Source organism: Hibiscus syriacus, unplaced genomic scaffold, assembly GCF_006381635.1.
Source record: "Hibiscus syriacus cultivar Baekdansim isolate YM2019G1 unplaced genomic scaffold, ASM638163v2 tig00111996_pilon, whole genome shotgun sequence".
Taxonomy (NCBI): Eukaryota; Viridiplantae; Streptophyta; class Magnoliopsida; order Malvales; family Malvaceae; genus Hibiscus; species Hibiscus syriacus.
In genome coordinates this window covers 4,305,696-4,317,024 of record NW_024063233.1, presented here as the reverse complement: position 1 = coordinate 4,317,024, position 11,329 = coordinate 4,305,696, and positions in this window count along the sequence as shown.

Here is an 11,329-nt window from a genome sequence, read left to right as displayed (position 1 = left end):
TTGTTCCCTTGCATATATAGGTACATTGGAGTGTGATGCACGATGAGGTAGCTTGGTGGATGATTTGGACGTTATAAGCAACTCACAAATATCTCACAAAGTACAAGGCAGCTCATGGAACACTAAGGAAAGCTCGATTCAGCTAGAGGAGCTTAAGACTATCTAAAATCAGCTACTTGGACTATTTGGAGCTGAGTTGCCAAAACTGATGTCAAAGGTAGCTGAACATGTTGTTATAGAGCTCACAAGGACTCGACTATGAAGCTTGCTCGTGAACAGTCCATAATTGCTAAGATAGCTCCACACTCAAGCTAGCTTGGAAGGAGACACATACACGCCCAAGATGGAGCACATGACCAGCCATCATTCCATGTACAAGGCTGCACCACAAGGTTCCCTAGGACACCCATGTGCATGCCATATGACAATCCCCCATGTGCCTTGTATGTGGACTCATTTAGGCGCCAAGATGAAGATCCCTCTCCCTATTTGACCAAGCATGATCTCTCATCCAATTTGGTGCCAACATGAAGGGACACTAGAGCTGTTCGGCCAAGGGTTATCACCCTCCATTTAAACTGAAACATCAGCTCTATTTTGTAATTAATTATGTCACTATAGGAAGGCACAAGGCTGGCCGAATCCCCTTGTAACAATTCGACCATACCTCTCCATTTCCTATAAATAGGAAAGCATATTTCATTTGTAATCAGACCATTTTGATTAATATAAGTGAGATTATTCTCTTCCTTAAGTCCTGGTGACTTTTATCAACTTATCATGTATTTTATACTTGTGGTGTCAACCCCTTTCTTTTCACCTTGATACTTTTGGTTCCTAGTTCATATAACTAAAGGGTCAAAGTACTTAATACCACCCCTTGAAGAAGCAATATAAAGTATGGGTCTTTGCTCTCTATAGCATTGGTTCTTCTTTGAGTCTTCTTTAAGAAACTATCCTCATAACCATCCCTTTGTTTCATCAGCCATAACCATAGCCATAACAACCATCTTCTGCTTACATCTCTCATTTTAAACAGCCCACCTATTCACCATACGTCTACCACCCTTAACTCTATCTTTTTGAGCCATTCACTTGTGTAGGTTGTTTGCTTCCTTCCTATATCCATAATCAATTTGTTAAGGTACAAATGCCTTACATCAGAATAAGCATGGAGCTCTATCTCATGTCCCTTGGTGATTCAAGCCTCCATGGTTGCAATCTCTTCACCAACGTGGTCCTAGATGAAAAGACATCTTCATGGGCAACATCATTCATGAAAGGTCACAATGTTTGAAAAATGGCACCCTTCATGTTTGATCTACTTTGGGTGTGAATGAGCTGAATGTGAGCTGGCCATAGGTGACTTGTAGCATGGTGAATGTTAGGGCAACTCCTTGTGAAAAGGTACCTCTTGAGGTGGCAACTATTCGCGAAAAGGTACGATTTAAATTTTTTTAACTTAGGATATATTTGAAGTGTCCTAAGTGGTGATGATAATGGTGTAGCTCCCCAGCTGAAATGAGGTCATCTTGTAGCTCAAATATTCAGCTCAATCCAACTATGAGCTCATGGGCGTCCATATAACTTTTCACCAATGGGTCCTTATGCTCTCCTAAACGTTCCTATGTGTGTTTCCTTGTTGTTGCATGCTCCATTTAGCTCCGATGTAGCTCCCAAGTGTTGGTCGAATATGCCTACATATATAACATAAGGAAATAAACTAAATATATAAACTTATATAATGTGTATATTATAAGAATGTGAACTATAGTATATAATAATAACTTATATCTCACATATTAATGAATAAGTTATTATCATAATAACTATAGATATAATATATATATATATATATATATGATAATAATTATATATTATAACATATAAAATAAGCAAAGTTAGAAAGTTTCTTCCCTTGTAAGTTTGGAATAGCCATGATGCTGAATGGGTTCACATCAGTGTTGCCACAAGCAAAGCTTGATAAGTCGATAAAGTTCCTTGAGAACTTGAAGAGAGGTTAATCTCACAAAAGAAATATATTGGTATCAAGTTGTCTTACAAATAAATGACAAAGCCTGTTTATAGGCTAGCAAAGAGTGTGGCCGAATAGTAAGGTGATGTTGCGGCTAGGCATAATAACTTTTCAAAGGCTTAAATGCTTTGAATGATTACCTTGGTGTTGGCTCATGTTGCCACCCACTCTCGATGAATAATTATATGCTTGTTCACATTACTTTCCATCTTGGTGACTCCTCAAGCTTTGGTCAAATAGTTTCCTTGGTGTCCCTCGTGCTTCTTCATGATTTAAGCATCTTTTGGCTTAAATAACTTCACCAATGCATGCCTCCCTTCAATGGTGACCTTTCATGGAAGTAACTTTCATAAAAGGACTTGATGCTTGGATGACACCTCTTCATGAAAAAGGTATGTTACAAGGTGAGTTAACTGATAATGAGTTGGTCATTGATTCTTCTTGATGTGAGGATTCATTTGCCAGCTCCTCGTGAAAAGGTATGACCCGAAAATGCACTTATTCATGATAAGGTACGATTTGAGAAAAAGTGACTTTTCACAAAATTGATGTCCTTTGGCCATAGATAATGTATATTCAAGTCCCAAGTTGAATTGAAGTCTTTTTATAGATCAAATCTTCAATCCAGCTATGAGCTCACTTGGAAACAGTTGGCAACAAATAACTTTTCACCATTTGTTCTTCATGATCTTCTCAGTAATCCTATGTAAGTTTTCCTAGCTCCTTGTCCTTAGTTAAGCTGAAATTCAGCTCCCAAGTTGCTGTATAGGTTTGAACCTATAATAAACATAGAAAGTTTATATTAAAAATTAATCTAAGTACTTAAGCATATTATATATAGATGTAGACTATATGTTATATGCATGAATATCTCATAACTTGGTATTCATAATAAATGAGAAATGAAAACATGTAATAATAATATCCTAAGAAATGATATGTAATCATAGCATATATTTGAGTGATATGAAAGGCATGATAAACTAAGCATATGATGGTATGAATGATATGATAATTTATAATAAAATGTGAATGCATGATCATGATAGAAAAAATGTATAAATGTATGATATAAGATAAGGTAAGGAAGAACTCCCTTATAAGCAGCAACGAAGAATGTCCATGGAATAATCTAGTTATGGAGAAAGTTTGTCCCAATCATGTGTTTATCAATGAATATAATCATCATAAATATAATTAAAAAAAAGTTACAGAAAGTCCCCTTTTGAATCTTGTGAAAGGATGGAGATGCAAGGATGAATATGATTATTGTGAGCACACCAACGCCTACTTCAAGGGACATGGAAGTGATGCCACGAGGAGCAATCACTCGATCAAGGGCTAAATTATTCAGGGAAGCTCTTACATCTAAATGCATTAAAACCTTTGAATCCTTTAAAAAAATGCATCATCAAGTAATATATCATATACTATGTTTCATGTTAACATATAATATAATCTATGAACCACATCTTTATATGTTTATTACTTTTAATACTTAGCTTATATTATGTTTTCTTTTATAGGTACATAGGCACCCACATGATGGGAGCTAACTTAAGCTAGCATTGGAGTCCAAGAGCTATGGAGACATGACTAGGACAACTTCGGGACAACTAAAGATCATTTTGGGACAAAGGTTTTAGCTACCCTCCTAGCTCATAGCTGACTTGAGCTAAACTTTTGTGCTAGCTAGACATCTCATTTCAGCTGGAGATTTGCACCATCATTACCACCAAACATAGTACTTCAAATATGGCCTATGTCAAATTTTGTGAAATTGTACCTTTTCACAAATAGTTGCCATTCTAAGAGGTACCATTTCACAAGGAGATGTTCAAAGACTCATCTACATGTAATCATCTATGACCAGCTCATCTTCAGCTCATATACATGAGAAGTAGCTCAAATGATGAAAGGTTACCTTACACACAACGTGACCTTTCATGACAAGCTGTTGCCCATTTGATGCCATGACACCCAGTTGCACGTTGGTGAGCTTGTCGTAGCCAAATGGAGCTTAATTTACAAGGAGACAAGAGGTAGCCCTTACAACCATTCAACTACACCCTTAGCACACACCTAGCATATGCCCAAGGCTTGGCGCCAAAGTGAAGAAGCACCTAATCATTAGGCCAAGGGAGATGTATCTTCAATCCCAATCGAATGGCCATGCTCTTACATGAAGAGGTAGCCGAACCAATACTAAGGACAAGGGACATCTAGATTCATCAAGGCATCATGCATTTTCATTTAAAGTTATGTACTTAACTGAATAGGCATGTAGTTATTCAGCCAACCCTTCCAAATAATATAAATAGGAAGGCTTATTTCATTGTAAACACAGCCCTTTGATTAATATAAACTCTTTGTGAGAATTCTCTCTTGCAAGTTCTTTAAGAACTTTATCAATTAAGCAAACTTTTCTAAGTTTGTGGCATCAATCCTTTCCTAGATAATTTGAGTTCCTAGTTTCCATAACTAGAGGGTTCAAGTCCTATCTACCATCCCTTACTTAAGTTTATAAAGAACTGGGTTAAACTTTCTATAGTTTTTCTTCCTCTTTGGGTTATTTAAGATATTATCCTCAACCATTCCATTATCCATCTTCTTTACGCCAACACCATCACCATTTCCATATCATTTTCATCACCATTAAAGCATTCCTTCATTCATCATTAAGGCAACATCCAACAACTTCATTTGGAGGTCGAATTCATGTTCCATTGATGGATACTTTTACATCACTTCCACAACATACTTTGATAAAATTTATATACTTTCATTTCTTTATTATTTCTATTTTCTTTTCTTAGTTTATCATTCTATTAATCATTTCTTTCTATAATTTGTGAAGATTACTTATAATTCAAGTATAGCATTTGTGTCTCTCCTAGATCGGGAAACAACAAGGCTACAATCTTCTCTATCATCAAAGAAGCTTTGATAGCCTTACATCAAGTGGTATTAAGAGCTGAGTTGGATTGACATACAAATTCATGCAACAAAAAGAAGAAAAAAAACAAAATAAAAGAACTCCTACATTAAATTTGGAATACAAAAAGAAAAGCAAAAGAAAGAAGGAATTCAAATCAAAGTTCCAGAAAATAAAAGTTGAAGAAAAGTTTTAATTACAAGGAACCAAATTACAATCTGCCCACATCAAACTTGAAGGAGGTATCATTGTTGTTTTTTGTGAAGGAAGATAGTAAGTATTGTAACTTGGATTCTAACTTGCTCAATTTTAAGTTAGTTCTCTAAAGAACTCAAAAAGAGAGAATTAAGAGGAAAAAGACAACAGAGAGGCTGAGAACAGAAGGAGGATCAGTAAAAGCCAAGAAACAGATCCCCAAGTGCAAACACGAGTGTAAGTAAAGTGAAATCTGAATTTTCTTTGGAGTGACCAAGTGAAGTTTTGTGAGATTTCTGGTAAGGTTTTCAATTTCTTTTTTTTCACTAACCATGTAACAAGAGTTATGTAATTTTCATACAGTTTCAAGACAAGTGCTTGCCGTTAAAAAGGCTTTAAGCACTCAAATCATAGAGGATGATCAAAGAGAAAACATTTTCCATACTCGTTGTCATGTAAATAACAAAGTTTATTTCATGATCATTAACGGAGGAAGTTGTACGAATGTTGCTAGTACCCTTATAGTAGATAAGCTTGAATTTAAGACATCTAAGCACCTGAATTCATACAAACTTCAATGGTTAAATGATGGAGGAGAAGTAAAATTCACAAAGCAAGTTGTCATCCTGATAACTCCGTGAAAAGACACAATTTCTAGTCTTTTCACTTAAGTTATTGCTCGTCTAAACAAAGTATGCACTGCAATTTTAGTTGCATATAGGTTATATTAGCATGTGGTGGATAAGTTTTGCTAAGGCAAGATTTATTTGGCTTTACTGATGCTGATGAGGAGAAAGTGTTGTTTGAGTTGTGTTTGTGCAAGAATTCTACAGAGGAAGAACATTTCAATCGCGACAATACAAAGTTGCAAAGGCCAATGGAACAGAAGAGAATGTGAAGAGTATATTTATCTCATTGAGGCAAGATTTATCTGAAGAAGTCTGAAGCAGGTGTGGCGAAACGCCTATGTCACATGCCAGCTGGATGGCCTACTTAAAGTGCAAGAAAGCCTTGATTGTTCTGACAGCCGCTAGCCGCTTTTCCTTTTTAAGCTTGGGAAATTAATAACGACTAATTAAGAAAACTCCAAAAGCATGCAAAGCCCTAGGAGATTTTTCCTTGTAAATATTGAGTCGTAGCCGTAAAAAGAAAGGAGGCAAGGAAGAAGAAAAAAGAAGAGCTTTACCTAACGCATGAGCAAGCAACTGTAGTGCTTTCCCACCGTCTACCCACCAATCTTCCTTGGTGTCCTTCATAGCCAGATGATAGCAGAGTGGTGATCAGTCCTCGAGAGAGGGTGATCACCAAGGCAGGCGTGGTGCTGATCAGGATTGTCGTGACAAAGCCTCGGGTTTTGAGAGTTATTCTTCCTTTTTTCTTAATTCTTATTTTATTTGGGGTTGTATTAAACGGTTAAATCTTGGCTGATATTTGATAACACCATGAATACTTTACTTGGTGTTAAACTTTATTTTGCCTAAACAATATTTTTATGTTTATGAATGATGAATTATGTTTACTTATGACTATTTTGCTCATAGTTTAAATATTTGTCCTTAACACTATAAGAGCGTCGAGAGATTGCCTGGGGTTTTGGTAAAACATGTCTTGGCATTGTGACAGCATCGAGAGATAGCCTTTTGTCTAGATAATGATTCTTAGATTCGAGAGAATTAAGATAGACCAACGTGAGCAAAGGAATGAATCCGAGATGGTGAAGTTCTAACTTGTCTACCTTAGAGATAAGGAGTGAGTTTCAAGCGACTAAAAGGGATAATTTCTATAGTAGGTTAAGACAACGTCTATAGTTAACGCCGAGCGGTATTACAATAGAAACCGTCCAAGAATACCTAGTAATCCTATTGGGCAGCTCAGTGGGGCATAATAATTCATTCATAACTTAGAATAATTGTTTTCAAGATAATAGTTTAGCGTCAGTGCTCTGTGACACGTCTGAATATGAGAGGTTGTTTGCATTATATTTAAACCAATACTTGTTTTGTTTTGTTTTATATGTTTGTATATTTCCTTTGTATCGACTACATTAGTCTGAAATCATTGAATCATTCTTCTTAGTTTATTCGTATTAGTTCTTAGTTCGAATACTTAGTAGGATTTAGTTTGTGAAATTAGTTCTAGTTGTGGTGAAAATATATTTCTAATCCAATCCCTGTGGAGACGATACTCGCTCACTACTATATTACTTGCATCGATTGTGTATACTTGCACAGATTTACTTGCCTTAGCATATACATTTACAAGCAATCAAGTTTTTGGCGCCGTTGCTAGGGATTGGCAACTGACAGAATTTTTTTACCACAACAAGTTCTTTTTATCACTTTATATTTATTTAGTCTAACGTAGTTTTTATTTTCTTTTATAGGTTATTATTGCATGACATTGAGATCTGATGGTAAACCTTTGAAACCATTCGACCCCAAAGTTGAGCAATCGTTAAGACAAAGGTTGCATGCCCAAAGAACCAAAGAACATTTGAATCAAATGCAAAACGACATGAGAGATCTACGAGACCCTGATGCAGCGATTAATCTCCAAGTTGCAAGACCAAAAGTGATATGAGATCATTTGAACCCAATTCTTGATGACCTCAATCCTGACATAGTGGCACCCGAGATACAAGCCGCTCATTTCAAACTTAAACAGTGATGTTTAATATGCTGAACTCTATCGGCTAATTTGGAGGTACACCCAATGAATATGCTAGACAGCATGTACGTGCTTTCCTTGAAGTATGTGATTCATTTCGACAACAAGGAGTACATGAACATGTGCTCAAGTTGAAGCTTTTTCCTTACTCCTTAGGTGATAGAGAAAGAGCTTGGCTCAGTGGAGTTCCTTCCGGATCAATGGAGTCATTGGCAGATTTATGCAAGAGTTTCCTACTTCTATATAATCTGTCCAATATGAATACACAACTTCAGAACGACAATGCGAGTTTTCGCCAAGGATACGATGAATCAATGTACGAATGTTGGGATAGGTATAAAAGTTTACTTCGTAAATATGTTAACCATGGATTCCACGATTGGACGCAAGTGGTGATGTTTTACAATGGAGTCAACACACTAACTCGAATGATGCTAGATGCCTCAGCGAATGGCACCTTACTAGACAAATCACCCAAGAAAGCTTTTGACATTCTCGACAGAATAACAAATAATGACTATCAATTTCCATGTGTAAGATTGGGAACCGACAAAAAACCCCTGGTGCATATGAATTAGAGAGTAAAGATTCGGTAGCAGCTTAACTTTCTGCCATAACCAACATGTTAAAAAATTTGCAACGTCCTAATGAGGTAAGAGAAGTCAAAGCAACCAATAAAGTGTGCATGTTCTGTCATGGCAACCACCATGAGAGCGAATGTCCTAAAAACCATGAGTCAACCAATTTTGTGGGCAACTACAATCGAAACAACAATAATCCCTATTCAAACACGTACAATCCTAGTTGGAGACAACACCCAAATTTCTTATCGAATAATCAAGGAAACAACAATCAAGTCGCAAATTACAGGCCATAACAAAATAATTCCGACCATCAACATTCTCAAAATCAACATCATCAGCAGCCCTGGCAGAACAATAAAGGTATAGCTTCATCCTCTAACACTCATTCCAAAACTAACTCCTTGGAATCATCCTTGCAGGAATTCATGGCCTCTACAAAAGGATTTCATGGCTTCTACAAAGACCTTGATGCACGAATATTCCGCAACAATTAAAAATCAAGGAAATTTGTTACAAAGCCAAGCAACACCGTTGCAAAGCCATAGTTCATCTCTCAGAGCACTGGAGATTCAAGTGGGACAAATTGCCATGACATTACATTATCGCCCACACGGAAATCTCCCTAGTGATACTGAAGTTACTAAGCATCATGGAAAGGAGCAATGCAATGTAATAACGCTAAGGAGTGGAAAACAAGTCGACTAAGATGATAAGTTTGGGGGAGATCACTTGAATAAGTCTTGCCAAGGCATAAAACAACCTGATCAATCTGAGAATGTTGAACGAGAGCAAGTGTCTGAAGAGAATGAAAGAAGTGAAGGCTCGAAAAAGCATCAACCAAATAACAAGAAATTCATGGTCACGGCCAATGATTCCTCAGCACCATCAGTAGTAGATGTGAGACCTCCACCACTGTTCCCTTAACGGTTAAAGAAGTATGATGATGACATCCAGTTCAAGAAATTAGTTGATGTTCTGGACCAGTTTTGTGTCAATGTGCCCCTACTTGAATCCATTGAGCAAATTCCTTCCTATGCCAAGTTTCTAAAAGAAATTGTTACAAAAAGAAAGAAAGTTTAAGCACTCATCAACAATTCTCATCACCATTCCATTCAAGCCTTTTAAATTGATTAAGGTGACAGAAGGTTGTAAAAGTGACTTTGTGTAAGTAAACCACTTTTATTCGCTTCTTTCTATTTTCTAAGCCACCCTTTCATTATATTTGTTTTCCATTCCTACTAACCCATTTGCAGCCGACGCACAACAAGTAAAATTTACTTGATACGGTTTCGAGTAAAGTCCTCTAGAACTTGGGATAAGAATCGAGAGGAAAAAGGCTTGCGCGTGTGTGAGATCAGAAGAGGAATTTAAAAGCCATTAAAAGTCCTATATTGCAAACATGAGTAGATTGAGTGATATTCAAGTTTCCTTGGAGTGACTCGTGAGGCTTTGTGAGAGTAATTTTTGGTAAGGTCTTTTACACATCTTATCATTTTCTTATTTCACTAACCATGTCTCAAAGTCCAGGACGAACCCTTGAAAGGGAAGCCCCTAATTTGCAAACTCAAGCAATCATCCATGAAATGGCTAGATTGCTGAAATTTAGAATTGGAGGCTTTGCATGATCGTATGGATCAATTTGAAGCATCATTGGGCAACCAGAGAGTAAATCGCCCTATGATGGAAGAAGAATTCAAAGAAGAGAAGGCTAAAGTAACATCAGTAGCGCGAAGAGATGCTCATAGAAATCAGAATGACAACTTCAGCAACATCAAGGTAACCATTCCTCCATTTCAAGGACGAAGTGATCCTGAAGCCTATCTTGATTGGGTAATCAAGATTGAACACATTTTTGAATGCCAAAATTATACAGAGCAAAAGAAAGTCAGGCTTGTTGCTATGGAATTCGTGGATTATGCCTTAGTTTGGTGGGACCAATTGGTGAGTTCAAGAAGACGAAATGGTGAATGCCCCATTACTACTTGGGAAGAAATGAAGTCCATTATGAGGAAAAGGTTCGTGCCTACTCACTATCACCGAGATCTTTATCATAAACTACAAAATTTGAAATAAGGAAGCAAGAGCGTTGAAGATTATTTCAAAGAAATGTAGATAGCCATGATCTGAGCCAATGTTGATGAAGATAGAGAAACAACCATGGCAAGGTTTTTCTCTGGCCTAAATCCTGATATTGCTAACACTTGTTGAACTTCAGTATTATATAGAGATTGAAGAGATGGTACATACGGCCATGAAAATTGAACGACAACTCAGAAGGAAAACCTACAATCGAAGCAGTCCAAGTTCTGCCACCAAATGGAAGCAAGAGCCTATCACCTTCGGGAAGCAAATTCCAGCCCAAGCAAAGGATCCTATATAAGTAACCAAGACTAAACAAGTGGGTGAATCTAGCAAGGGTAAAGAAAAGTAAACCAACACTTTTGAGAGGTCCAGAGATATCAAATGTTTCAAATGTTTTGGGAAAGGACATGTTGCCAGTCAATGTCCCAACCGAAATGCCATGATGGTACTTGACAATGGAGATATTATCTCGTATTCTGAAGAGCCTATTTATGATGAGTAACCTGAAGTAATACAAGAAGAAGAATCTGAAGAGAATGCAAACCATGGAGAGATTCTTGTTTTGAAAAGGTTCCTACAATCATAAACGTCTTAAGAGGATCTTCAAAGAAACAATATTTTCCATACAAAGTGCCATGTCAAGGACAAGGTTTGCACTATGATTATCGATGGAGGGAGATGCACAAACGTAGTCATCACTCTTATGGTTGAATAGTTGGGTTGGCAACATCAAATAATCCCACTCCATATAAACTCCAATGGCTCAATTAAGGAGGTGAGTTAAACGTTACCAACAAGTTTAAAAATTTGCAACGTCCTAATGAGGTAAGA